A 27319-nucleotide genomic window follows, 5' to 3' on the forward strand; every position below is an offset into this window, starting at 1 on the left:
TACATAATTAAAAAGATATAATACTCAAGTTTCAGTATTTGACCACTATTGTATTCTGAGAAACTCATAGTGACAGTTATGTCTTAATTTGTGTCAGGAGTTATGAAATGAAAAAATGAGTCGATACCTTTAATATGAATTATGCGCGTCAGCCGCTTTCATTCATAAAAAACTCCGTGCTGTCGTCATGACAGCGATACACAAAACAACGTCCCTCAGGGCTTTAGCTCAAAACTGTGCAGATTTGGAGAAATATTGATAGATTCTCATAGATTTACATCATATTTCTATAGACAGGAATAATATTTATTGAATTTATACCCAAATGCGTCGATGTAATCTTTATGAGCATTTGGTATTCCGATACTGTGTTTTTTAATTCATACCAATAGCCTGAGGGCGCTACATGCACAATAATAGTCCATATATGGAACATGAAGAAGAGCCATGACCATGTGACATTCCAGGACGTCACTGATACCTGACTGATACACACAAAGCTACAGAGATCGCGCTGTAACATGCAGATACAGATGTTTTGAAGACAATAAACATGATTGCACTGATATTTGAGTTACCTGTGTTTTTCAAGCCATGCCAGGTATTTTCATAATAATAGATTATATTTATAATGTAATGCTAATCTATATAGACTATCATTGTGCAGAACACTATCCAATAGTATATTTTCTGTCTGATTTTTTTTATCTGAAGCCAAATTAGATCACAGAAGATTATTTAAAATACTCAACGTGCGTTAAAAAGTAAGTTTAGAGCACAAACATGGTTTTAATCTCATAAATTGTCGTGTATTGATGGTGTGCTAAGCTAACATGCTAGCTAGCCCTAGGTGCACCTGCTACCTAGAAGTTATACTTTTATTATTTTTTGAATGCTACCTGAAATGTGTCTTTATTCAAGAAATGCATTTGATACAGTTTAAAATGTGTGGTAAACTTTGAGAAAAGAAATTAGGGACTGAAACCCTATGAATAGCCTGTGAATAGCCAGTCGTTAGTAGCTATAATGCAGACAAAAGAAATGCATATTTCGAGCCATAACCAGGCTGGAGAGGTGTGAATGTGTGCAGGGGGAGACTGAGACTGAATGGGGATCGTCTGCACCACAAAACAATAGAGATAATATACTGGATAGATGGTTAGAAGATGACAATAAACATCAGTAGCATTTTAGCGTCAAATCAAAATAAAGTCATTTGACATGGTCTTGAAAAACATTTAACCAAATACAGAGTTTTGGACTTATTATCTTCAGATTTTAAACATAGAATGTTTAGACATATGGCTTTAGCTGTAGTGCATTTCTAGATTGCTCCAGTGCCAACTTCAATTTTATTTTCATGAGGATGTTTCATAAAAATTAATTTCTAATAATTTTACAAAACTTTGAAGCTATTTATAACAATTTTTGTCATTATGACAATAATTAATTCTACATTTACAATGAACTGCCAGGTGTCAGCTTTCAAATGAGATCATACTTGTGCTTTTAATGCAAAGGGTTCATGAACTGTATCTGTTTCAGTTTGGGTATGTCATTTCTGGGGATTTTTCAAAAGTGGGGTTGCAGCTTAACAGGTTAATCATAACTAACAGTGCAAACATGATCTAAATAAGAGATCTGTTGATTATAACAAGTTTTGGCGAGAGTCACTGATAAACTCGCGCTGTTTGATTGACAGCTCTAGCAATTGTAAAGGGAGTGTTCTTTGATCGTTTTCTATTTATAATTATTAAAATTATAATATTATAATTTAATCACAGTTTAAATAACAGATTATTTTCATCCTACTAAGAGAAACAATGTGAGATTTACTGTTCAGGTTTCATTTGCAGAAACATAGATGTTATTTTTAGTCCAGTGATCCACTGATTGCTTTTCTCATCATCACACTGACACACCAGTGGGCGGGGCTACAGTGATAACGATGATGAAGTAGGCGTTGATCTTCTTCAGCAGAGGCGGTCCTTCACATATCTATAGGCACATTCCACGAGTCGTTCTCTGGGCTTGGTTTTAATGAAAGCTGTTTTTGAACTAACAAGGACATTTTCAGTTCTGAAACTTACAATATATTCTTATAGTATGATGACCTCTTATATGTCAAAAGATCAAGGAAAAATCTAAATCTGCCAGAATATTTGACAGAATTTATTTCTTCTCCTCTACCAAAAATATTTTCAGAGTCAATTATTCTTAGAGAATTATCGTGGCTATATTCATCAGCCACATTACATCATATGTTTACTTTTTCATCCAAACATGTTGTTAGTAATTAGATAATCTGTCACCTGATGGCATTTGGGTTCTTGTCAATGTTAATATTCTACAAAATAATATTGATCTGCCTGCAATGACATTATATGAGAACTGAACTGAGCTTGATGATGAAATCACGGTTTTCTACAGAGCTGCTGTATAGATGAATTAACTAAATAACTAATGATTTTTACTACTGAACTGAGTCAACACTAATCTTACTTCAGCTGAAAAATCACACTATTTTCTTTTAGAGCTGCTGTACAGCCAAATGAACTCTGGTTTTCAACATTGAATCATTTTCAATTGAGGAATAGACTTACCGTGTTTTCAGTGGCATCCGCAGTGAAAAGCTGTTTAAAGCTCCTAGATCAGTGTTCCTCAACTGGTGGGTCGCAGTGTTAAATCAAAGAAACAAAACATGTAATTCTAAATGCTTTTCTGATGCAAGACTTTTAATGTGAAAGACGTGCATGAAAGTGTTGCATCTTCTGTCAGACGCAGTTTGAGTAAAGAATGCCCAAGATGTTGTCATGCTCTATGTCAGTGTCATTATTCTAATGTTATTTTCTTAACTTGATACGAAATAAAAAGTCTTTCACTTCAGAAATATGAACTTTCCTGTCCTGTCAGAAGTTATTCTGTGATCATAGCAAGCACAAATTTCAAGCATGCAATGTCAAACAGTACTTACGTTGTCAATTATTGAGATATGAAATGAACAAAAAGTACCCATAAATGTGTGTTGGCTGTGAAGGATTTGCATGCAGGTATGATGTTCTTTCTATTCATCAAGAGCAGTTTCCATATGCTTCTTTAACAGTTCGTGTTAGCATTGTGTATTTATCACGGTAAATGTTGTTTTTGTAACCCCAACATTTTTCTCATATTGAAAATATTTGATTTACAGAATGTAAACAGCAGTATAAACATATGTCACCATTTATTATTTACACTATGATACTTCTGTCATCAATAGACAGTTCTGAATATCACTTTACAGTTGTACACACACTTCTAAAGGTAGTTTGACCCTAATACTTAAATTGTAGTCGTCAATTAATCAAGTAATCAATTTAAACCATTTTCAAATACTATTTTATTTTCAAATATGCACACATTTACTTTTATGACTAATATGTTGAAAACACAAAAAGTTTCTTGTCATGTAACATTCAGTTATGAATTACATGAATCATGTACATAATAACATGTTTTCAATTCAAAATAAAATTTGATCAAAAAAAGTTGAGTATTTTGCATCATTACTGTGGGTGGTTGAACATTTCTATTGTAAAACAGCTGTCAAATATTAAATGTTTAGCTCCTTACATATAACCAAGAACTTGTTCAAGGTAAAACTAAAATATCACGTTGGAGTTCACACTTGTCTTCTGTGAACATTAAGGCCCGTCTTCTTTGATTTGATTGGCCATCTCACTAATTTTGACAGTGACGAGCGATGTTCGACCGCCGAGGCAGAACGGCCTAAATATGTCACTTCATCAAAGATCAACATGATCCGGTCAGATTCAGTAGGTTTCATTTCTTCTGTTTTCAAAGATTTGCTGCAGAAGCTCCACTCCTTCACCATCTCTGTTTGAACATCTCTGAATAGGACAAAAACACAGTTCAACAACTTTTACGACACACGCTTCACTGTTAACTTGCATCAATAATATTCATTTTACACATATTCTGAGTCTGTATTAAGGACTTTTCTAGAAACTAGGGAACATAAACCCCTTAAAATTGAACTAGTATTCACTTCTATATTACAAGAGTTTGAATAAAAGATGAACAGCAATGAGACAAATGTGTTTTAAAAGGACAAATGTGTTTTACAAATGACAAAACCTCTAATTCACATCTACAGTAATGAATATAAATGTCATGCAGATTCTGTTACTGATTACCTGAGGAGTGACTCTGTGTGCTGATCTCTGGACTGATCCTGGACGGCTTGAGCTCAGTCAACTAAGAACAGACAAACTCCACGTCATGAGGCTAAATTACATAACCAAATATCTAATTATAAGGTTTAATCCAGGAGCAGACTTTAAACTACAGTTTTGTGTGTTTGCAGGTCTCAAACACTTGAGCTTATTGATGCACTGATGGTTACTGTAAAGGAAATTGTTAAATTTACTTCATTCGGGTTCTCGATTTAGTTGTAAATGATTCATGACCGCTGAATGATTTCTTTTCTGCTATCATAATCATTAATCCCGCTAATTTATCAAATTAAAGTCCCCTTTTCCAACCATCCAATCAATACCTTTTGAAGGAAAAAATCTCATGTCAACAATCAACACAATGAAACATCATGTTACGTTGACTTTAAAAATCCCATGAAATCAGAATCAAAATTTGTAAGTTTGCCTTTTATTTCATGTGTACTACTGTAGATGAAGGTGGAGTCTGCTAGTGTTTTGTGCTATGAAATGCTATAATGACGATTTCCCCCCACATACATTATACATATCACTAATATCACTGATTAGCAATACTTTATTTAAAACTACTTTGACACAGGAAAGAAAACAGAACCCGTCAACATATTTCACAGGACCTGGGGCTCGTTCTTCGTACGTCGCTAACTCAGTTAGCTGGATTTGATTGTTGACGATTTGGCATGATCTCGGATTGTTTGGTTCTTCGAAGCTGATCCTGGACTTGCTGTCATAGCAACAGGTGCGCAAGCTTAAACCTGCTCTGGAGCAGGCTTATTTCATGTAAACAGGATTAGATCGCGGCTTTATAAGCGGAGGAGATAGGGAAGTCTGTCACAGCCATGTCTTGTCCATTTTTACGACAGCAACCTGTTGCGGAAGGTGCAAGAATAATTCGCAGAGCTTTTCGAATTAATCGCGTATTGCGGGATAGACAGGATCCTTTAGCACAGTGCGAAAGTGTAATTGTTGAGAGATATCGTTTTTCTCGTGAGGGTGTAATTTACATCATTAATTTGTTGGAACCACACATTAAGTGTTCAACACGGAGGAGTCGGGCTTTGACAACTGCACAGACTGTGTGCATTGCCCTGAGATTCTTTGCGAGTGGCACTTTCCTTTACACTATTGGAGATGCCGAGAACTTAGTGAAAAGTGCTGTCTGTCGTGCCATTCGAAAAGTTTACCTGGCACTCAAGCACTTTTTAAGGGTTTTTGTGGCATTTCCAAGCCAATTAAGACCCCAGGTGGTAAAGCAGAATTTTTTTGCTATTGCAGGTACATTTATAATTGTTAATGACATGCAATCATGACCATGTCAAAAAGTATGACTAACAGTATGTGTCCTTCAGGCTTCCCTAACGTGATTGGTGCCATAGATTGCACACACATCCCCATCAAGGCCCCACCAGGCCCCAATGAAGGGGATTTTGTGAACAGGAAGGGGGTTCACAGTATAAATGTGCAGGTAAATTACTATTACAATATATAATATTCCAGATTAGTAATATATTACATAAAAAAAAAAAGGATCAAAAAGTATGCAGTTGACTGATTAAAATCTCTTAGATGGTGTGTGACTCTATGTTCCATATAACAAATGTGGAAGCAAAATGGCCAGGATCTGTGCATGACTCAAGAATTTTCAGAGAGTCACATTTATGCACATTATTTGAACGTGGTAAGGGAACATATAAATGTCAAGCTCACAGTATTGCACACACTTATGCTGAGCCTAACAAAACTGCATTTTTCCATTATACAGGGGATTTTGACGGTATCCTGCTTGGAGACAGGGGCTATGCCTGCAGGCAGTATTTTATGACGCCCTTCCCTGACCCAAACCCTGGACCACAAACCCGTTACAATGCAGCTCTAGCCAGGACAAGGGCACGCATTGAAATGACCTTTGGGCAACTAAAGGAAAGATTTCAGTGTCTGAAGGGTCTGAGGGTTGCACCTGACAGGGCCTGTGATATAATTGTTGCATGTGCCATCCTCCACAATATTGCCACCATCAGGAAGGAGAGGACCCCTGTGGTGGAGGTGCAGCCTGATGATGACCTCCAGCCAGTGCACTTGGACCAACCTAGTGGCAGAGCTGCACGGGACAGAATTGTGGAGCACCATTTTTGAATAAGTAATAAAAGACAAGACAAATATGCTTAGTTCCTGGAGTTTTATTTAAACTTTTTTTTTTTATAAAGAAAAGCCAGCAAGTCATCTTTTGCCTGCAATAAGAGATAGTTATGTAAAGTCAGCAATACTACTATGTGTCAAATGTGTATTAGCACTTACTCTGAAGGTCCTTTTGAAGCAACTCTCTAGTGCAATTTTTCTCTTTTTCAAGTTGTCAAGTTCAATTTCTCCTCTTAATTTGAGTTTTTTCAGGTCAAAATACTCGATTTTTTGTTGAAGATGCCGTTTATATAGGGAACGAATGTCACCCTGTGTCATTTTGTGAAAGAAAAAAAAAAAAGGGTCAAAACATGCCTCATGCAACAAAAGTAAAAAGTAAAAGTACAACACTGTCTTCCCTTTATGCAAGTTTGAAAAAGTACACAACTTACTGCATATGCTTCAGCCACCACTTGCTTGGGAACAGGTAAAAGTGTTGGTGTATTATGTAAAACTGCACAAAAGAGGGGAAAAAAAATTGTCACTACAATTAACTACACTGTAAAAAATATAATGTGATCAATAACTCATGGCAACATTTTATATTAACTAAAAGTTTAGAAGTTTTCACTTTCACAAATGGTTGAAATGACTGTACCAGCCATTTGGATTATACTTAATTTAATGCAGCAAGAAATAATTTTACAGTGTACTAAGATAATTGAAAGCTCATTTAGCCTACCAGTAATGAAGGTGTTGCTGCTACTGGTCCCTGGCTTTGGGTCTGAGGAAGAGCTGTCCCCAGGGATGCCCTCCACAATGGTTCGGTTTTCATTCAACCCAAGGGCCAGCTCTTCTGCTGGGGTATATTGTGGCGGTGCAGGACCACCACCTGTTTTTTTTTTTTCAGCCTTTTTCTTGGTGGCTGTTATAAACAGACAAACACATTATTTAACAGTGGCTTTTAAAAAGGAAAAAAGTGGCTTTTTAAAATAAAGACAGTATAAGAATTTAAAGGCTACCATTTTGTAGAATATTCTTGTACTTCACTTTTACTTGTCCCCATGTTCTAGTGGGTCCCGTGGTGGCTCTGACATAAAAGAACAAAGTAAATATGAAATTATTAAAATGCAAAAATACATACTGTAGAAAGTAATAGAAACATCTACCATGGACAGCACTTACGCATTTAATTTGTCTGCTACTTTTTGCCAGCCCTCTCTCCTGGCTTTTGCAGACTTTGAGGTGTTTCCTGTCGTTTTAATTAAAGACTCAAATTCGGCATAACCTTCCATTAAAAGCTCTTGTTCTGCTTGGGAGAAAAACTGGGCACGTTCTTTGGCCATGCTGAACAGCCAATAACAGCGTTGCTGATCATTGTTTCTACTATCGATACATATCCCCTTTTAAGCCAGCGCATGAACGCGCAATTATCTCATATAACACAATCCAGCGATACTAATCATAAACAACAGGTGAGTTCGAAGAACCCAATTAGCCGGATCATGATTAGCACGATGATATCATCCTGGATGTGTCATTTGATCTCGGATGTAATAAGCAACGTACGAAGAACGAGCCCCTGATTTTGTGTTTCACAGAAAGGTTTGAATGACGTGAGAGAGTAAATGATTATTTTTAGGTGCTCTGTCCCTTTAAGGAGGCTCAGTGTGTCACACAGTTAAATTGTCAATAGAGAGGTTTGTTTCAGTGCATGCTTTTCACTTTTCACATATATCAACGTGTGCTTTAGTGAATATTAGCTGGATTATAAACAGTAACAAGATTCTGTACCTTCTGCTTTCACTGATGGGTCTTTTGTGACCTTCATCTCGTCCTGAAGCTGCAGCTTCTTCTGTCACTATCAAATGAAGATATTTTTACTATTTGGAAATTACATACAGTTTGATATCATATACACTTTTGTTAAGTATTATTGTATTGCATTTTTAGATCAGCTCACATGTAGTCAGAGATATTTCGGTTTATTTCAGGTACAGCACTAAATAAAATACTCACCTTTTCTGTACATCAGTAAGTATGCAGACTGAGAGCTGTGTATAAGAAATATGTTTATGAATATTTGGTACACATGTCCGAACATATTGCATTTACTTTCAGAGATTCTACTGAAATATTGTCCTTAATCTTCTGTGGCAAAATCGTTTTTATTGGAGGAAACATATGCATTTATCAGTCTGCACAACGAGGCATTCTAGATTAAAATCCTTTAAATTAACTATTTAAATTAATAAATATAGGGAATGTTTTGTGATTTGTAATGTAAGAATATTACCAGGCATCGATCCTTTGAGGTTCTTTTGCAAACTTTTGAAGAATATAGAGGAAAAATTACAGACAAAAATTACAGACAAAAAGGACTAAAATATACAATGCATTGTTTTTTCAACAATAGTAATTTCTAATAGTCCTCCTGCACAGATATCAGGACATTAAACTCACCTTTGTAACTGTGTGATCATTAAAATGATACCAGTTTCCTTTCTTATCTTTAATGACTGCATCATAATGACCACTAATGTATGAGCCGTGGTGATTAATGACGGCATACAGATCATACCAGTAGCACCTCAATGCAGTACACGAGATCCAGGGGGCGGAGTTGGATCCAGATTTAAGGGGTGGAGATTGGTAGGGTTAGGGGTAAGTTTAGGGGTGGGTTTAGGGATCAGGGGGTGGAGATGGGTAGGTTTAGGTATATGTAAGGTAGGTGAAATCCCCCTGGATTTCGTGTTCTGCAATGAGGACCATCTCGATCATACAGTAAGGAAGACTCATACATTACTGAATTAAAGCAACACCAAGCAACTTTTGCTCTCGGGGTCCCCCTACAGTTGGGAAACAGTATTGTCTTCTACTACTGTTGTAAAATCTGTCATGGTTACACCAGGGGATACAAGTGCATTTGTTGACAAGCCGAAACCCCGAACTCTGCAGGACTTCTCACGTCTTGGGCAGACTGCCTGCGTTGCGTGTTAAATGTCTTCATCACAGGTACAGTGGCATATATTTCAGCATGTCATATGAACATAATTTCATGGGTTTTATTTTTTTCAAACGCCAAAAGATCGTGTAGCTCACGTTTACAAGCCAGCATCATTATAGTAGCCTATTGGCTACTGTTTTACAGAATGCTAATTCAATTCAATGTTTGTGTGCTAGGTAATAGCCATATATCGTCAATATTATAATATCAAGCTACCATAGATGAATCTGCAAAGTTGATAAATCGATTTGCATTATAGCCTGAGGCAAGACACTTTCACCAGAAAAATAAATAAACAAACATGACTATCAGCCTGCAGTCATTAGGCTAGTTAGCCTAAAATATGATTTTGTCCGTCTAATCATGTATTATTTACTTGCAAGAAAGTAACGTTAAAGTGTAAGTTGCAGGTTAAATTTTTCACGGAGATAATGCAATGTGTTTATTAAACATAAAGATAAGAACCGCCCACCATTGTTTTTTATACCAAAATGCTGATATAATATGAAAAGTTGGCACTTTTAACAGTGGTTTTAACCGCTCCCGCTCCCTTCCACTAGATGGGGCGTGACGTCATAAGAGGAACTCACTAGTAGAGTTACCGTACGCTAGCAGCTATATTCGCCTTACATAACTTCAGAAAAGTTGGTTGTATGTTTTATTTGATAAAAAAAATTATGGATAAAATAACTTCATTGTAAACATACTCGTGTGTGCTGACTTCAAGGGGACCGTGATCCTGCCTGAAATGAGAATAAGCTATTCGCAAAACAAACGGGTTCAAGCACGTCAGATCAGCCGGTCGCAGGTCGAGCTGTTCCACTAAACTCCAAAACGCGTTCACCTCACGGCAGCACACACTCTCCACTGCTGATAGCCCACACAAACACAGTGATGGGGACATCGATCTCTCTTTTTCTTTTCTGACAATAAACATCGCTAATTAAATCGTGAGAAATTGCTAAAGCGTGGATTGAGGAAGGGTATTACATGACGTTTGAGGCGTCGATGAGACTAGCGATTGGTGCCTGTGCAGTGTGTGCATCTCTAACGTTGCAGCTCTGATTTGGACTGACTTACTGTAAGTATATAATGTCTTCAGTCGTTGTCCCTCCTTGCTATTCTACATGACGGCAATATTTTGAAAAGACTTGCTTGTTCCGTTATATTATCCGGGTTAAGTTTGCACCAGGCCTAAACTAGCTCTAACGTAGCTACTCACCAGGACACCTGGCCAACCCTCCACTAATTCTCCTCACACCAAGCATTAATAACTCTTTGAGTGCCATGGCTCCCCTCTCTCACGCCTGACCGGTTAAAAATTGTAGGGCTGTGGTCCATAAAGAATTTGATGGTTTCCCACATCCTCAGTCGTTCTCCAAATAGCCATAATACAGTAAGACTCTAGCGGAGTATGGGTTGCGAGTTCCTCTTGTGACGTCATCACCCAGTAACTGAAAAAACACGCTACCGTTGAAGAAACCCCAATAAATGTTATTTTAACGCATTTTAAGACAGAAATAATTAAATATATACATATAGAGCACTTTAATTTACACATTAATTGGCTGTGGTGGTTAACCTGCAACTTACACTTTAACCTCTACCAAACTTGTACACGCCGTTTAGACATAGGCTTACTTCTGACTTTTTTTTTTGTCCATTGCTGCTTTGGCCATGACAAAAACATACACAAAAGCTGAAAACAAACGCTGGTTGGCCTCTCATGTCCAAATTTGAGGAAGTGGTGGGGGAAGTGACGTATGCCGTAAAGCAGTCGAATTTTATAGTTCTTTTTGTGCTCTGGTTACTACCTGAACCCCGAAGTTACGTAGTGCCAGTAAAAGCGATACAGACCCTGTCAGGCTATGGCAGACATGTCATTCAACCTATTGTAAGTCGATGTACCATCACAAGGGTCTTGGAAATAGATTATGAAGGTCGAAAAGCTACATAGTGTTCCTGTTGAGAAGAGAGAACATTGTGTTACACGCTGCGCATTAGCTTCTAGTCTGTATCTGGAAGGCTACGTTAAGTTGTGGTTTATGATGGAAATATGCAGAGATGTGCTTCATTTTTACATTTCTTTATTTAGCAGATGCTGTCATGCAAAGTGACTTAATGAGGAACATCTTATGTATGTTTTCACACTCTAAAAAATAATTCTGTGGCTTAGTAAATATTACAGTAATATTTAACTTTATTAACTAAATCAAATCTCTGAATATCGTTTACTTGATTGTTTGAGTTAAACATACCAAAATAATTGACTAAAAATCCAACAGTTCATTTTATCTAAAAAAATAATTTTCACTAAAAGAATTTAGTATTTGATTAACCAATTATTTATTTATAATACACTTAATATATTTGTGAAATTTCTATTTGAGAATGGAGAATTAAACTGATCTGTTTCAAGAAACAAAAATATTACCTAATTCAAATCAACATTATTAATATATTTAACACACACGTTTACTAAGTTTACTCAATTAAAACAATGCACCCCTCCCCCACCGTCTGACGACAGTTCAGCGGTTGAGTGAGCGCGCTGTTTAAACTCTCTCCAGTCTCCAGAACAGTTCTCTCTTCTCAGCGACGCAGAATTGGTGCATTTCCTCTGTGAAATTCAGGTCTGTGTATGTTTTATTTTATCTATAAAATCATTACTGTGCTTTAAATCATTTTATTTAATTCAAAACAACATACAAAGGCATAATGTGACACCCCAGCAAACACAGAACGTTGGCACAACGTAGCCAACCTTCTAACAACGTTTTAACAACATGGCCAAAAGGTTGCTATAACTACGTTGTGTGGTGAAGGTTGTTACAGCGTTGTCACAATGTTGACATTAAACCATCGTTCAGGGCCATTGCTTAAGGTTGTGCCTATAGGGTGTCTTGACAACCACTGGACTACATAATGTACTCGTCACTGCCCTGAAGCGGGAAAATCAGCCTTTTAAATTCCAACCACCTGTTGTTGGGCTCATTGTGTTCTCATTCATCATCGAGCAAGGATACGTGAGTATATTGCGTTTAGCCTAACAGTTACCTCAGCTATCAAACACAACCTACAGCTTTAATTTCTAATGTGATTAATGAAGCGTCGCTCGCACTGTTTAGTTTTTCGTTTGATTTTTCCGCTATTTAGTCTCATTCGTTTCTTTGCTCCTCTGGATTTGTGGATATGTTTCCCCGGTGACACCTGCTCGGCTACTGTCCGCCATACAGACCCGGTTTTGTTCATTAAAGGTGCAGTGTGTGATTTTTAGCGGCATCTAGTGGTGAGATTTGCGAATTGCAATCGGTCAATAATTCGCGGCCTTTCCTTGAAATTTCAAACTCGAATGAGAGGCTACGGTGGCCGACGTAGGAAGCCGCGTCTTTTTCTGCTGCTTCTCATTCAAGTTAGTGATGAAACGCGTCTGTCTGTTCGCTGTCGGCTACGGTAGAAACATGACGTCACGATATGGCGACCTTCATAGAAGGGGTGGCCGCGGTTATGTACATATAAATGACTCATTAAGGTAATAAAAACATAACGGTTCATTAAGTAAGGTCTTTATACACCACTGAAAACATAGTTATGGATCTTATATTGCATTTCTGTCAATAGATCCTCAGAAATATCACACATTGCACCTTTAAATGTTCTGATCTGCCTTTGCTTTTCATGTTTTATGTATTATACTTAAAATAAATGTGTATTCGTTTATTTCTTTGTTTTTTTTTCACAAATGTATGACTTTTGGAAGTGCAATTTGATTATATGCAATTTTAATAAAGTTGAATTAACGAAACCTTCTGTCATTTTTACTCTTTAAAGTGTAGGCTACACTTGCAGGTGTTGATAGCCCCATTCAATAATAATATAGATAAACAATAAATGATAAAAAGTATATAATTATCTAACAAAATACACCATATAAAAATATTGTCAGAACGTCGTCTCTCAGTTGCTGAATGTCGCGCAACAACGTTGCTACAGCCCTGTCACGTCTTACAATTCTACGTTGTTACAATGTTGCGAGCACGTAGACAGCGACGTTGCCATAGCAGAAATGCAACGTGCCAGAGACGTTGCCACAACGTAAATGTGTTTGCTGGGACCTACACGAGAGTTGCGCCTGTCTTTTCGCGTGATTGAAACGCCTTGCATAAACACACGACTTTATTTCTAATGATAATGTATATAATTAATTTGGATGATAAAATGTCCTCAGAACTGTGCACTGTTTGATTATTGGCAGGTTATGGAGTCAGTCGCTCGCAGTATCTTTCGGCTATGAGTGAAACGCAGGACGGCGGTCTGAAGTTCAAAGTTCACCCGCAGAGCGAGTCCGTCTCTGGCACGAGAACCAGCGCTGAGACGGTGGATATTGGATAACAGACCGGTTGAATACACTTGAATTAGACTACCTGAATGTTTAAGTGTTTCATTTGTACTTCTAAAATGTTTGTTAAATGAGTTTAAATGTAGGCAATATTGTATACATGTTAAAACAGTGTAAAATATGCTGTATTGCTGTAACTTACTCATCGACAATAAAGGCCAATGCCATGTATACTGGTGGTTGTATGGAATACTATTTTACAAAAGTTTAGAGAAAATAAAAAAATATATATTACTAATAAATAAAAACAGTTATTATTACTTAATATTATGAATATTAATGAATATTTATAAATGTTTAAATGTTAAATTATTTCTACTAAATCTTATTTGTTAAAGGGTTAGTTCACCCAAGGTCTTACGGGCTTGGAAACGACATGAGGGTGAGTCATTAATGACATAATTTTCATTTTTGGGTGAACTAACCCTTTAATGTACCACCAGATTCAGTTACTCAGATTTACTTAATTTTTTATTTGCATTTGCTCAATTCATACAGTATATTTCATTGATTTCACAGGTTTAAAATTTACTAAAAATTTTTGAGTGTAAAAATGTTTCTCCCAAAAAAAATTGTAAATCATAGTTAAACTTTTTAGAGTGTACAACCATCAACAATATTCACAGCACAAATAAAGTTTCAACAGTAACATATAGTAAAAAAAATTTGAGCAGAATAAATCAAAAACATAGACAAAAAAAGATTGTGTTTGTGTTCTTATAGAAATGTATTTTAAATAATGGATTTTATTATTGTAACGTTCACCAGCTGGAGTGCCCTTGAGAGCCACCAGAGGTGGAGATACAGCCTTGCGTCTGTTTTCGCAAGCGCTACGTAAAATTTGTTCGTTGGTCTATCGAAAATGGTTAAGCGAATCAACTTGAATTCCATAAATTTTTGTGGGCATGGTCTGGAGATGATCTGGTTCAATTTTCGTGAAAATCGGAGCAACGGCCTAGGAGGAGTTCGAAAAAGTAGGTTTTTCGGAAAATTCAAAATGGCGGAAAAATTTCCATGACGGAAAATGACGTCATAGGGTGCAATCGAATCACCTTGAGCCAAGGAATAAGAGTGAAAAATAATTTTGTTTCTAGTCCTTGTGGTTAAAAAGTTATTAGCATAAACATGAGTGCAAATTTGGACAGCTGGTGGTGCTAGAGGGAATGAATTGGAGACTCCAAATTTGCTATGCTGATAGTTCAGATTCTCCTCTATCAGTGTGACAAATTTTATAACTTTCCCGCAAGTGGTTCTATGGGCTGCCATAGACTCCCATTTGGAAAAATGAAGAATAATATTAATAGGAACGGGAACAGATACAATAGGTGCCTCGCACCTTCGGTGCTTGGACCCTAAATGTAGGGTTAGTGTTAGGGTTAGGTGCAGTGTCAGACCAACTGCAACAATTAGCAATTAAAGACATTCAAAAAGGATTTTCGGCGAAATGGCTGAAAAATCATTTAAACTGTAATTAAAAATATGATTTAATGGATTATCACATTCGACCAATAGGTGGCGCAGTTACAAAACTGATGTGATGTGGTCAGAGTGAAGTGACAATGACACATATAAAGTTTGGTGTCAATATATCAAGGCATTGCAGAGATAAAGCTTTGTCAATCAACACGAAATCCATAACTTTTAGTCGGCACAGTCTGGAGGTGATACGATTGGATTTTGGTGAAGATCGGACAAACAGTCTAAAAGGAGTTCGAAAAAGTAGGTTTTGAATGTAAATCAAGATGGCGGACCGGAAGTTCGGCCAAAGCCTCGGCTTGAGCCATGGAATCTATTAAGACCAGTGGCATTTCAATAGGCAGATTTCTTCAAAAGTTATTAGCCTTTTTGGAAATTTTGTTATAACTTTTGACCACTAGGTGGCGCTGTCTCAAAACATTTTGGGTACCTTCAGGGGATGGTGCTGATGGCACATTCTGAGTTTAGTAATATTACACCACCATATGTACATTTGTTTAGTACAGCATTTTATTTCGCAAAACTGTATTGAAGTCAATGGGAATTTCATGTTTTGTTCTATTATAGCGCCACCAAGAGGCTCAGTCCCACCATTTTTTGTTATGTGTCCTCAGAGTGAGCCCATACATATGTGTGTCAATTTTGGTGAAAATATCTCAATTCGCTTCGGAGTTATAGACATTTATATGAAAAAACACGTAAAAAATGACTGACACATGACTTTAACTGGATTTTGGGCATTAGCATATAGTTATCGACCTATGTTTCCAACCAAACTTCTGACGGTGGTTTCGTCTCGATCGGACTAGCGGTTTCGAAGATATAGCCAAATGTTTTTTAAGCGCTAAATCACAATGTTAGTAAATTTACATGATGGAAAATTATGTCATAGGGTGCAATCGAATCGGCATGAGCTAGGGAATCAGAAGAAAAAATAATTTTGTTGATAGGCCTTACGATTCTAAAGTTATTAGCATAAACATGAGTGCAAACTCTGGACAGTTGGTGGCGCTAGAGGGATTGGTTTTAAGACACCAAATTTGGTATGGTGACTTTTTGGACTGTCCTCTATCAGTGTGCCAAACTTTCCCGCAATCGGTTCTATGGGCTGCCATAGACTCCCAGTCGGAAGAAAAAAAAGCAGAATAATAATAAGAACGGAAACAGGTACAATGGGCCCTATCTTGCACCCAGCACAATTGACTTTGTACACCGACGCATGTTTCATTCCTATTTTGCACCGGCGCAAAGCGCGCTTTTCCCTCCACAGAAGCACGTCGCTAAACTAGGGAATGAACTTGCGCTCCCTGGGCGGTTCAGCGCAAAAAAGGAGGCGTGTTCCGGCGCAAACAATCCCTGGTGCTATTTTACTGTCCCATAAAACAATTGCGCCACTGGCCAGAAAAAAACTAGTCTAAAGTCAGTGGCGCGTTGCGCGTTGCGCGTTGTTCATTATGCTATTTTAAGGGCGCATGCTTGACCATAATGTATAGCGTGCACAACGTGCATACACTTTGATTCTCTAATCTACACAGAAGCAGCAGTTTTAATTTTTGCAAATCATATTATTACAAACGATAGATAGATAGATAGATAGATAGATAGATAGATAGATAGATAGATAGATAGATAGATAGATAGATAGATAGATAGATAGATAGATAGATAGACAGACAGATAGATAGATAGATAGATAGATAGATAGATAGATAGATAGATAGAAAAATAGGCGATAATCCGCCGTTATAATAGCAATACGCCAAGGAAAAAGCGTGTCTGCTCTTAAAGGGAATGTGAGATGATGCTCTGATTGGTTTATTTCACGTTACGCCCAAACCACACCTATGAATAATGAAGCTACTTCAGACCAACCCCTTTTAGATTTGCGCCTGGCGCATTAGTCATTTATCCCACCGGGAAAATAGCCACAGCACCGAGACCCGCCCACAAAGTTACTTGTTACTTTGACACTTGCGTTTCAGATCGTTAAAATAGGGCCCAATAGGTGCTTGGCCCCTAAAAACAACACTATTTACAGACAGCATGGGAGGTGGGCAGTCGAAGTAGAGAGACAAAAGACTAATGGTACCCAAGTTAACATTATGACTGTAATACAGAGTTATGAAAAATGTTTAAGAAAAAACGTGTCATGACTGATAATACTGTTTAAACAAATGGGATTTGAGTTTAGACTTAAATTCATGCAGTGTGGTTGTTGTCCTAAGAGCCAGGGGAAGAGACTTCCATAGCTTAGGGGCTATAATGGAGAAAGACCTGCCACCCATAGATGAATAGACGAAATCTCAGCACACAGAGGAGTTCACAGCCAGAAGATCGGACAGTTTGAGGGGGAATATAAGGACAAGGTAAGTCAGAGAGATAGGAAAGAGCAAGACCATTGAGTGATTCAGCGTCTTTTGGGCTGACACAGGGCTGGAGTTTGGCAATACGGCGGAGTTGAAAAAATGAAGCTTTACTGAGTTGACTAATATAAGTGTTGAAGGTCATTGAAGGGTCAAGAATGATACCCACATTTTTGACAGTGTCAGATGGAATAATTGATGTAGCATCAAGGTCAAGTCTGGGAGTATTAGTTATATTTTTTGTTAGAGATGGTGGACCAGTAATTAAGATTTCTGATTTAGTCAGATTCAAACTGATAAAATTAGCCAGGTCTTTAATTAATTAATACATGATGATAGTGATGTAGTCTGGTGAATAGAGTCTGGGCGGAAAGCAGCATATATCTGGATATCGTCGGCATAACAGTGGTATTGAAAACCATGGCGGCGGATAATTTGTCAGAGAGGCAAAATGTAGATAATAAATACCGGTAGTAATGGGCCAAGAACTGATCCCTGTGGAACACCTTGTTTGAGAATGACAGTGGGAGATTTATAGTTGTGCATGGTGATATAGTATTTTCTGTCTGTCAGATAGGAGGAAAACCAGGATAACGCGGCTGCTGAGATACCAATCACTGAGAGGCGCATGAGTAGGAATTTATGACAGACAGTATCAAAAGATGAGCTGAGGTCGAGTAAAAGTATGGAAAGGTTTCCCGAGTCACCAAAGAGTAAGAGGTCGTTGATAACCCTTGCTAATGCAGTTTCAGTACTGTGGTTTTGGCGTAAACCAGACTGAAATAAATCAAAGCTATTGTTGAGAGATAGATATGACTGCAATTGAGTGGAAACAACCTTTTCCATGATTTTTGAGACATACGGTAGATTGGAAATTGGGCGATAATTAGCATAGTCAGTTGGGTCCAGATTTGTTTTTTTAAGGATAGGAGTTACCGCAGCCGTCTTTAGTGAGACTGGAACAGAGGCAGAGAGAAGAGACACATTTACAAGATGTGAGATAGGAGCAGAAATGACAGAGGTACAGTGTTTCAGAAGGATTGTTGGTGCGGGATCCAACCGGCATGAAGAAGAAATGGATTTCTGTATCATTTCACTAATTAAGATGGGGTTGGTCAACATAAAGTTATTAAGTGTTTGTATAGACTGAGCTTGCTCAAAAGTAGAAGTGGTCGGTTCATCACCAAAAGTCCCCTGTAAAGCATGAAAGTGGTGCAAAAAGAACAGCACAAGTCAAGTCAAGTCATCTTCATTTATATAGCTTTTTTAACAATGTAGATTGTTTCAAAGCAGCTTTACAGAGATAAACGTATAATTTAAGGTAATAGAGATTGTTTTGGCTTTATAGCGGTTCTTTAATAAAGTTATTTTCCATTCTCTCTACACAGACTTTAAACGCGAACCTGTGATTAACGCTGATGGCGTTCACATGCGCATTAAGAATTGGTTCTATAGTTACAGTGAGGAAAATAAGTATTTGAACACCCTGCTATTTTGCAAGTTCTCCCACTTTGAAATCATGGAGGGGTCTGAAATTGTCATCGCAGGTGCATGTCCACTGTGAGAGACATAATCTAAAAAAAAAAAAATCCAGAAATCACAATATATGATTTTTTAACTATTTATTTGTATGATACAGCTGCAAATAAGTATTTGAACACCTGTCTATCAGCTAGAATTCTGACCCTCAAAGACCTGTTAGTCTGCCTTTAAAATGTCCACCTCCACTCCATTTATTATCCTAAATTAGATGCACCTGTTTGAGGTCGTTAGCTGCATAAAGACACCTGTCCACCCCATACAATCAGTAAGAATCCAACTACTAACATGGCCAAGACCAAAGAGCTGTCCAAAGACACTAGAGACAAAATTGTACACCTCCACAAGGCTGGAAAGGGCTACGGGGAAATTGCCAAGCAGCTTGGTGAAAAAAGGTCCACTGTTGGAGCAATCATTAGAAATTGGAAGAAGCTTAACATGACTGTCAATCTCCCTCGGACTGGGGCTCCATGCAAGATCTCACCTCGTGGGGTCTCAATGATCCTAAGAAAGGTGAGAAATCAGCCCAGAACTACACGGGAGGAGCTGGTCAATGACCTGAAAAGAGCTGGGACCACCGTTTCCAAGGTTACTGTTGGTAATACACTAAGACGTCATGGTTTGAAATCATGCATGACACGGAAGTTTCCCCTGCTTAAACCAGCACATGTCAAGGCCTGTCTTAAGTTTGCCAATGACCATTTGGATGATCCAGAGGAGTCATGGGAGAAAGTAATGTGGTCAGATGAGACCAAAATAGAAGTTTTTGGTCATAATTCCACTAAACGTGTTTGGAGGAAGAAGAATGATGAGTACCATCCCAAGAACACCATCCCTACTGTGAAGCATGGGGGTGGTAGCATCATGCTTTGGGGGGGTTTTTCTGCACATGGGACAGGGCGACTGCACTGTATTAAGGAGAGGATGACCGGGGCCATGTATTGCGAGATTTTGGGGAACAACCTCCTTCCCTCAGTTAGAGCATTGAAGATGGGTCGAGGCTGGGTCTTCCAACATGACAATGACCCGAAGCACACAGCCAGGATAACCAAGGAGTGGCTCTGTAAGAAGCATATCAAGGTTCTGGCGTGGCCTAGCCAGTCTCCAGACCTAAACCCAATAGAGAATCTTTGGAGGGAGCTCAAACTCCGTGTTTCTCAGCGACAGCCCAGAAACCTGACTGATCTAGAGAAGATCTGTGTGGAGGAGTGGGCCAAAATCCCTCCTGCAGTGTGTGCAAACCTGGTGAAAAACTACAGGAAACGTTTGACCTCTGTAATTGCAAACAAAGGCTACTGTACCAAATATTAACATTGATTTTCTCAGGTGTTCAAATACTTATTTGCAGCTGTATCATACAAATAAATAGTTAAAAAATCATACATTGTGATTTCTGGATTTTTTTTTTTAGATTATGTCTCTCACAGTGGATATGCACTTACGATGATAATTTCAGACCCCTCCATGATTTCTAAGTGGGAGAACTTGCAAAATAGCAGGGTGTTCAAATACTTATTTTCCTCACTGTATGTGCGTTTGAATATATGTGCGCAGGTTTGTAATTCCCTACAAACCAAGCCTAAACAAAGTACTGGTGGTACTGGTACTGGTACTAAACAAAGACGTGAAGGACTATAATGCGTTAAGAGCTCGCTCAAGTACTGCGGAGCTAAACCATTTAGTGCTTTGTAAGTAATCAGCAATATTTTAAAATGTATACGATGTTTAATAGGGAGCCAGTGCAGTGTTGACAGAACCGGGCTAATATGGTCATACTTCCTGGTTCTGGTAAGAACTCGAGCTGCTGCGTTTTGGACCAGCTGTAGTTTGTTTATTAAGCGTGCAGGGCAACCACCCAGTAGAGCATTACAATAATCTAGCCTTGAGGTCATGAACGCATGAACTAATTGTTCCGCATTTGTCAATGAGAGCATATGGCGTAATTTAGATATATTTTTAAGATGGAAAAATGCGGTTTTACAGATACTAGACACGTGACTTTCAAATGAAAGATTGGTATCAAAGAGCACACACACACACACACACACACACACACACACACACACCCAGGTTCCTAACCGACGACGAGGACTTAGAGCAGCCATCAAGTGTTTTTTGTCCACTAATTAGAATTTCTGTTTTTTCAGAGTTTAGTAGGAAATTACGAGTCATCCAATTTTTTTATATCAGCTGTGCATTCCGTTAATTTTGTGAATTGGTAAGTTGCGTTAGGTTTTGAAGAAATATAGAGCTGAGTATCATCAGCATAACAGTGAAAGCTAATGCCATGTTTCCTAATGATATCTCCTAAGGGTAGCATGTACAGAGTGAACAGCAGCGGTCCTAGTACTGAGCCTTGTGGTACGCCATACTGAACTTGTGATCGATGAGACATCTCATCATTTACTGCTACAAACTGATAAAGGTCAGATAAGTATGATTTAAACCATGCTAGTGCCATTCCCCCTAATGCCAATTTTTTGTCTATTTAAAAGAATGTTGTGGTCAATGGTGTCAAATGCAGCACTAAGATCGAGTAACACTAATAGAGAGATACAACCACGATCGGATGATAAGAGCAAATCATTTGTGACTCTAACGAGAGCAGTCTCGGTACTATGGTACGGTCTAAATCCGGACTGAAAATCCTCACAGATATCATTTCTTTCTAAAAAGGAACACAGTTGTGAAGATACTGCCTTTTCTAGTATCTTTGACAGAAAAGGTAGATTAGAGATCGGCCTGTAATTGACTTATTCTGTAGGATCAAGTTGCTTTTTTTAACAAGCGGTTTAATCATAGCCAGCTTAAAGGTTTTTGGTACGTATTCTAGAGACAAAGATGATTTAATAATATTAAGAAGAGGATCTATGACATCTGGAAGCATCTCTTTCAGTAGCTTAGTCGGTATAGGGTCTAACATAGGGTAGAGTGGGGGAAAACGCCCCCCTTAAGGAAAATGTGACATTACAGTGAAACAAAACATAAATGTGACTAGAATTGCCATCCCGGTTTTAAATGACTATGGCAGGAGTTATTCACCAAATATTAAAATTGCTCAGCCTTCATAATTAATTAGTATTTTCACTGAAAAATATTTTTGTACAAAAGGGGTAATACGACATTCATAAAAATGTAAAAAATGTATGTTAGACAATTTAACAGTGGGAATCAATATGTAAATATGTTAATATATAATTCTTAATCCTTGCTGGACACGATGTATAAATATGTAAATATCAATGTATGTTGATGGATGTATCCAATTTGTGTGATGGTGGGGTCACGTGATACAGACTTTAAAAAGGGGTAACTGTTTGTACACTTCCTGTTAGTCTGAGGAAGGGCCATGTGAGGCCCGAAACGTCACTAATAAAAAGTTTTTTGAAGGGGAGCTTATTCGGTGTGCGGATCTGTTGCTTACTACTGCATGGTCTGTACTGGAGGAGAACATGAAGAAATGCGATGTGGATGTAAAACAATTGTATAAAGAGAACATTGAACTCCCTGATAAATTGGAACGACTGGAGGCGCACAGTCGGAAATTCAATTTAAGAGTACATGGCCTACCAATCAGAGTGGAAAAGGGGAATCCGATGGCCTACATGAACAGTCTGTTGAGGGAGTTGTTTAAAGGGAAGATTGGGACTGAGCCTGTGGTTGAAATTGCCCACCGTGTTGGCCCTGGGAATAAAACAATGATCATGAGGATGCAACGTTACATGGCGAAGGAAGAGATATTGGCACTGTCTAAAAAGGAACGCATATTCAGATACGGGGAGACAAGGCTTCAGTTCTTCCCTGATCTAACGTCAGATATGGCCAAGCGGAGGGCAAAATTCGGCGAAGTCAGGGAAAAACTCAGAGCTGCTGGCATAAAACATGGAATTATTCATCCAGCCACTTTAATCATTACCCATGGAAATGAGACGCGGAAATTCACGGATCACCAGAAGGCGGAAGCTTACTGGGAAGCTGTGGACAAACATCCGAAACTGAACTAAACCGTAAGAGGTCTATGGGTTACAATAGTTTCATAAAGCCACACAGAAATACGGGATTTTGATTCGTTGGAGATGGTGTTAAGCATACTACACTTACTGAGACATTATGTTGGTTGTGTGTGTGTGTGTGTGTGTGTGTGTGTGTGTGTGTGTGTGTGTGTGTGTGTGTGTGTGTGTGTGTGTGAACGTGGTGTGGCTGAATGGATGCATGGTGGGGTGGGAAGGAAGGGGTTAGGGGGGAGTATCTGTGTTATGTGTTGATGAGATTTTGTGTAGAAGACGGCTCTATTTTGATGCAATGTTATGTTGGTTAACTGTTAGCCTACTGATGTAGGATGCATGGTCCCATTTTACCACAAAAGGGATTGAGGTTGGGTCATTTGAATATTTGTAGTTTACGTAATAAAGTTGTTGATGTCGCTGAGATTCTGACTGAATATAAATTACATATGCTTGCAATATCAGAAACACACACCTGAATTCAGCAATAAATAGTGATGTATTGAAAATAGAAGGTTATAATTTGTTCAGACTGGATAGGGGTGCAATTAAGGGAGGTGGAGTAGCCGTTTATTGTCAAGAGCATATACCAGTTAGAATCAGAAGTGATCTAGGATGTGAAGAGGTGGAAGTTTTGTGACTGGAAATACAACTTCCTTATATAAAATCAATATTGATGGGATGTTGCTATAGACCCCCATGTGCAACCACAATGTACTTGGATAATATATGTAAAGTGCTGGACAAAGTATGTGATACAAATTATGAGGTGTTTTTTTTTAGGAGACTTTAATATAGACTGGAGAGTGAGAGACTGTCCACTTAAGGCGAGATTACTTTCTCTAGCGAATACATGTAATTTATCACAAGTAGTCAAGAAGCTTACCAGAATATGTAGAAGAGGGGATGGAGTTATATCTGCAACTTGTATTGATTTGATATTTACAAATGTTTCTGAGCTGTGTTCCAGTGTAGCTTCCATTCCAGTAGGCTGTAGTGACCACAACCTTATTGTTATTGGAAGAAAAACAAAAATACCAAAAAGGGGTCAGAAAATTGTTTTCAAGAGAGTTTTCAAAAATTTTAATGAAAACAATTATTGTAATGAAGTCAGACTGGTCTGAAGTTCTACGAAAAGAAGATCCGGATCTTGCTCTGGGTGAGTTTGACAATGTATTACTCCCCATTGTAAATAAATTTGCACCAATCAGGAAGTTCAATGTGCGGAACTTTGTGTCTCCTTGGTTAGATCAGGAATTAAAAACATATATAATTGAGAGGGATAGAGCTAAGGCAGATGCTGTAAAATCAGGTAGTGAAAGGGAATGGGGTAAATATCGTAAATTAAGAAACTTTGTTACAATGTTGAATAAAGCCAAAAAGAAAAAGTATTATCATAATAGAATTAGTAGTAATAATATTGACAGTAAGACAATTTGGAAGGTTCTTAATCAGCTTATGGGTAAAAGTGGTAGATCGACACCATCTTTTTTAGAGGCCGAGGGCAATTTTATCACTAAACCAAGTGAAATTGCTAATTATCTGAGTGGTTATTTTAGTGATAAGATTCAGAAATTAAATGATGGTATGAAGACAAATGATAACTATGTAGAGCACTCATCTAAACTTATTACCAAAAAGCTGATGATGAATAAATCTTGTAGTTTTCATTTTGAAAAACTCACGGTGTCTACAGTAGAAAATTTAATAAGATTAAGCAAGGATAAACCAGCAGGTATTGATCATTTGGATGTAAGATTGCTTAAACCTGTAGCAGATGTCTTGGCCCTACCTATCTCTCATATTATTAATTTAAGTTTGGAGAAATCAGTCTGCCCAGCTCAGTGGAAGATTGCAAAAATTATCCCACTGCCTAAAAATCACAAAGAGAATTTTTCAGGGAAGAATAGTAGGCCGATAAGTATATTACCCACCCTAAGTAAAATCATGGAAAGAATAGTATATGAGCAAATTCAAAACAATTTTTGTATAAATGACTTGAACACAGCTCATCAACATGCCTATAGGAAGGGACATTCTACAGCGTTAACACAAATGACTGATGAATGGCTGAAAGAAATTGATGCAGGAAAGATAGTGTGCTCTGTTTTACTAGATTTCAGTGCCGCTTTTGATATTCTTGACCATAAATTGTTAATTAAGAAATTGCACTGCTATGGTTTTGACAGGGATTCTGTTGCATGGATCAATAGTTATCTTACCAATAGAAAATATTGTGTATGGACGTTTCTCAGAAATGAGGGTTATGAGCTGTGGAGTGGTTAACATAAATAAATTGGTACTTAATATAGAAAAAAACTAAATGTATTGTATTATGTTCTAAGAGGGTCAATCGATTACAGGTGGCTCAAAACAAAGCTGCCCGTATAGTGCTTAATTGTTCATATAGAACTAGAGTTTGTGATATGTTGAATATGTTAAACTGGCTACCAGTTAAAAGTAGGTTATATTATTCTCTTCTTGGTTTTGTTAGAAATGTTATAACAACAAGGACTCCTGTTATTTTATTTAATAATTTTAAGTTTTCTCAGGATGGACACGAATATGTTACACATCAGTCATCAGTAGGAAGATTTCTCCTGCCTTTTTTTAAAGAACAGGAGCTGGACAGAGAACATTACACTATAGGGCCATGGTAGCATGGAATTCCTTACCTAGTTTTTTGGTCAATGAAGCCAGTAAGATGGTCTTTAAAATTAAATTCAAATTGTATTTATTTACACAAGTTCTTATATGACTTTTTGCTTCTGTTTTTGTTAAAAAGGTGCTATATAAGTAAAAGTTTTTGACCCCATAAGTATACATGGGTTCTTAGTTCATGAGTTTGATCTGAATTTTAACCAACTTAAATTAAGGAATATTTTCAGTTCATCTTCTACTAAATGTCTTTGTTTACGTTTGTATGTTGTATGAATGCATGCTTATTTTGAAAAATTGATATGTAGTTGTGATTTTGACCACAGGAAGAACAGCACTCATATGTATATATATATGAAATAGCTGATTGTTGGATCAATGAACAATTCAATTCAACAATTCAATTTAAGCGCAACGGAGCAACTGTGTCTAAAGTGCTGGAAAAGAGAGAGTTAAAAGTTTCTGTCGCAATATCGAGTTCTTCTAAGCTATCTGGGATGCTGAGATGATGAAACTGATCAGGAAGATTATTGATAAAGCAATCTTTAGTAGCAGAAGTGATAGGTCTAACATATTTATAACACAGAGTCTGTTTTGCAGCCTTGGCTAAATGTAATTTACACAAGACTAGATAATGATCTGAGATGTCATCGCTCTGCTGCAGAATTTCAACTGCATCAACATCTATTCCATGTGATAATATTAGATCTAGAGTATGATTACGACGATGAGTAGGTCCTGACACGTGTTGTCTAACTCCAATTGAATTTACAATGTCTTTAAATGCCAATCCCAATGCATCTTTTTCATTATCGATGTGTTTATTAAAATCACCAACAATTTGTACTTTTTCTGCAGTCATTATTAATTCTGAAAGTCCACACATTCTTTGATAAAGTCTGTATGGTGCCCTGGTGGCCTGTATACAGTAGCCAGCACAAATCTCAAACGTGATTTATCTTTTACACTATATATTTTTTACATTAAGCACCAACACTTCAAAAGAATTATATTTAAAACTTGATTTCTTAGTGGTTTTGAAAATATTACTATAAATTCCAGCAACACCTCCCCCTTTGCGTTTCAGACGAGGTTCATGTTTATAACAGTAATCTTGCGGGGTGGACTTATTTAAAGGGGACATATCATGCTAAGTCCACTTTTTTAGCCCTTAAATGCATTTTGTTGTATATTTGGAGTGTTTAGAAGTACAGAAAAGTTTAAATTAGTCTCTTCAGGTGCTTCGTTGATATCTTTATATTCTGTTTTGGTCATATTTTGCGACCTGTTCCGATTTTTCTATTCTATTCAGTGACTGACCATGCGCAGTTTTTCTAAACGCAGCTATGGCTGAGACGTACACTTTGAGTGTGGAGGGGGATCTGTAGGAAGGTGAGAATCTCCGTCACCGCACAGCGTTGTGCAGAGGTGGAAGTAACGAATTACAACTACTCGCGTTACTGTAATTAAGTAGTTATTTTGGGTACTTGTACTTTTTTTAGTATATTTTTAAATCTGTAATT

General features: G+C 37.6%; 1 protein-coding gene and 1 long non-coding RNA gene across 2 annotated transcripts in view; one reads left to right on the top strand and one right to left on the bottom strand.

The window, feature by feature from the left end:
- Positions 1–27319, top strand: part of LOC311283504 (uncharacterized protein) — a 333540-nt gene that overhangs the window by 135709 nt on the left and 170512 nt on the right. The window lies entirely within an intron of this gene.
- LOC311282857 lies at positions 1860–8679 on the bottom strand. The gene is made up of 4 exons (XR_014625984.1): positions 8370–8679; positions 8145–8211; positions 4197–4257; positions 1860–3888 (listed from the first exon to the last, which is right to left on the bottom strand). It is a non-coding gene; the product is annotated as an uncharacterized lncRNA (long non-coding RNA).

The sequence above is a fragment of the Rutilus rutilus genome (assembly GCF_951802725.1).
Source record: "Rutilus rutilus genome assembly, chromosome: 23".
Lineage (NCBI taxonomy): Eukaryota > Metazoa > Chordata > Actinopteri > Cypriniformes > Leuciscidae > Rutilus > Rutilus rutilus.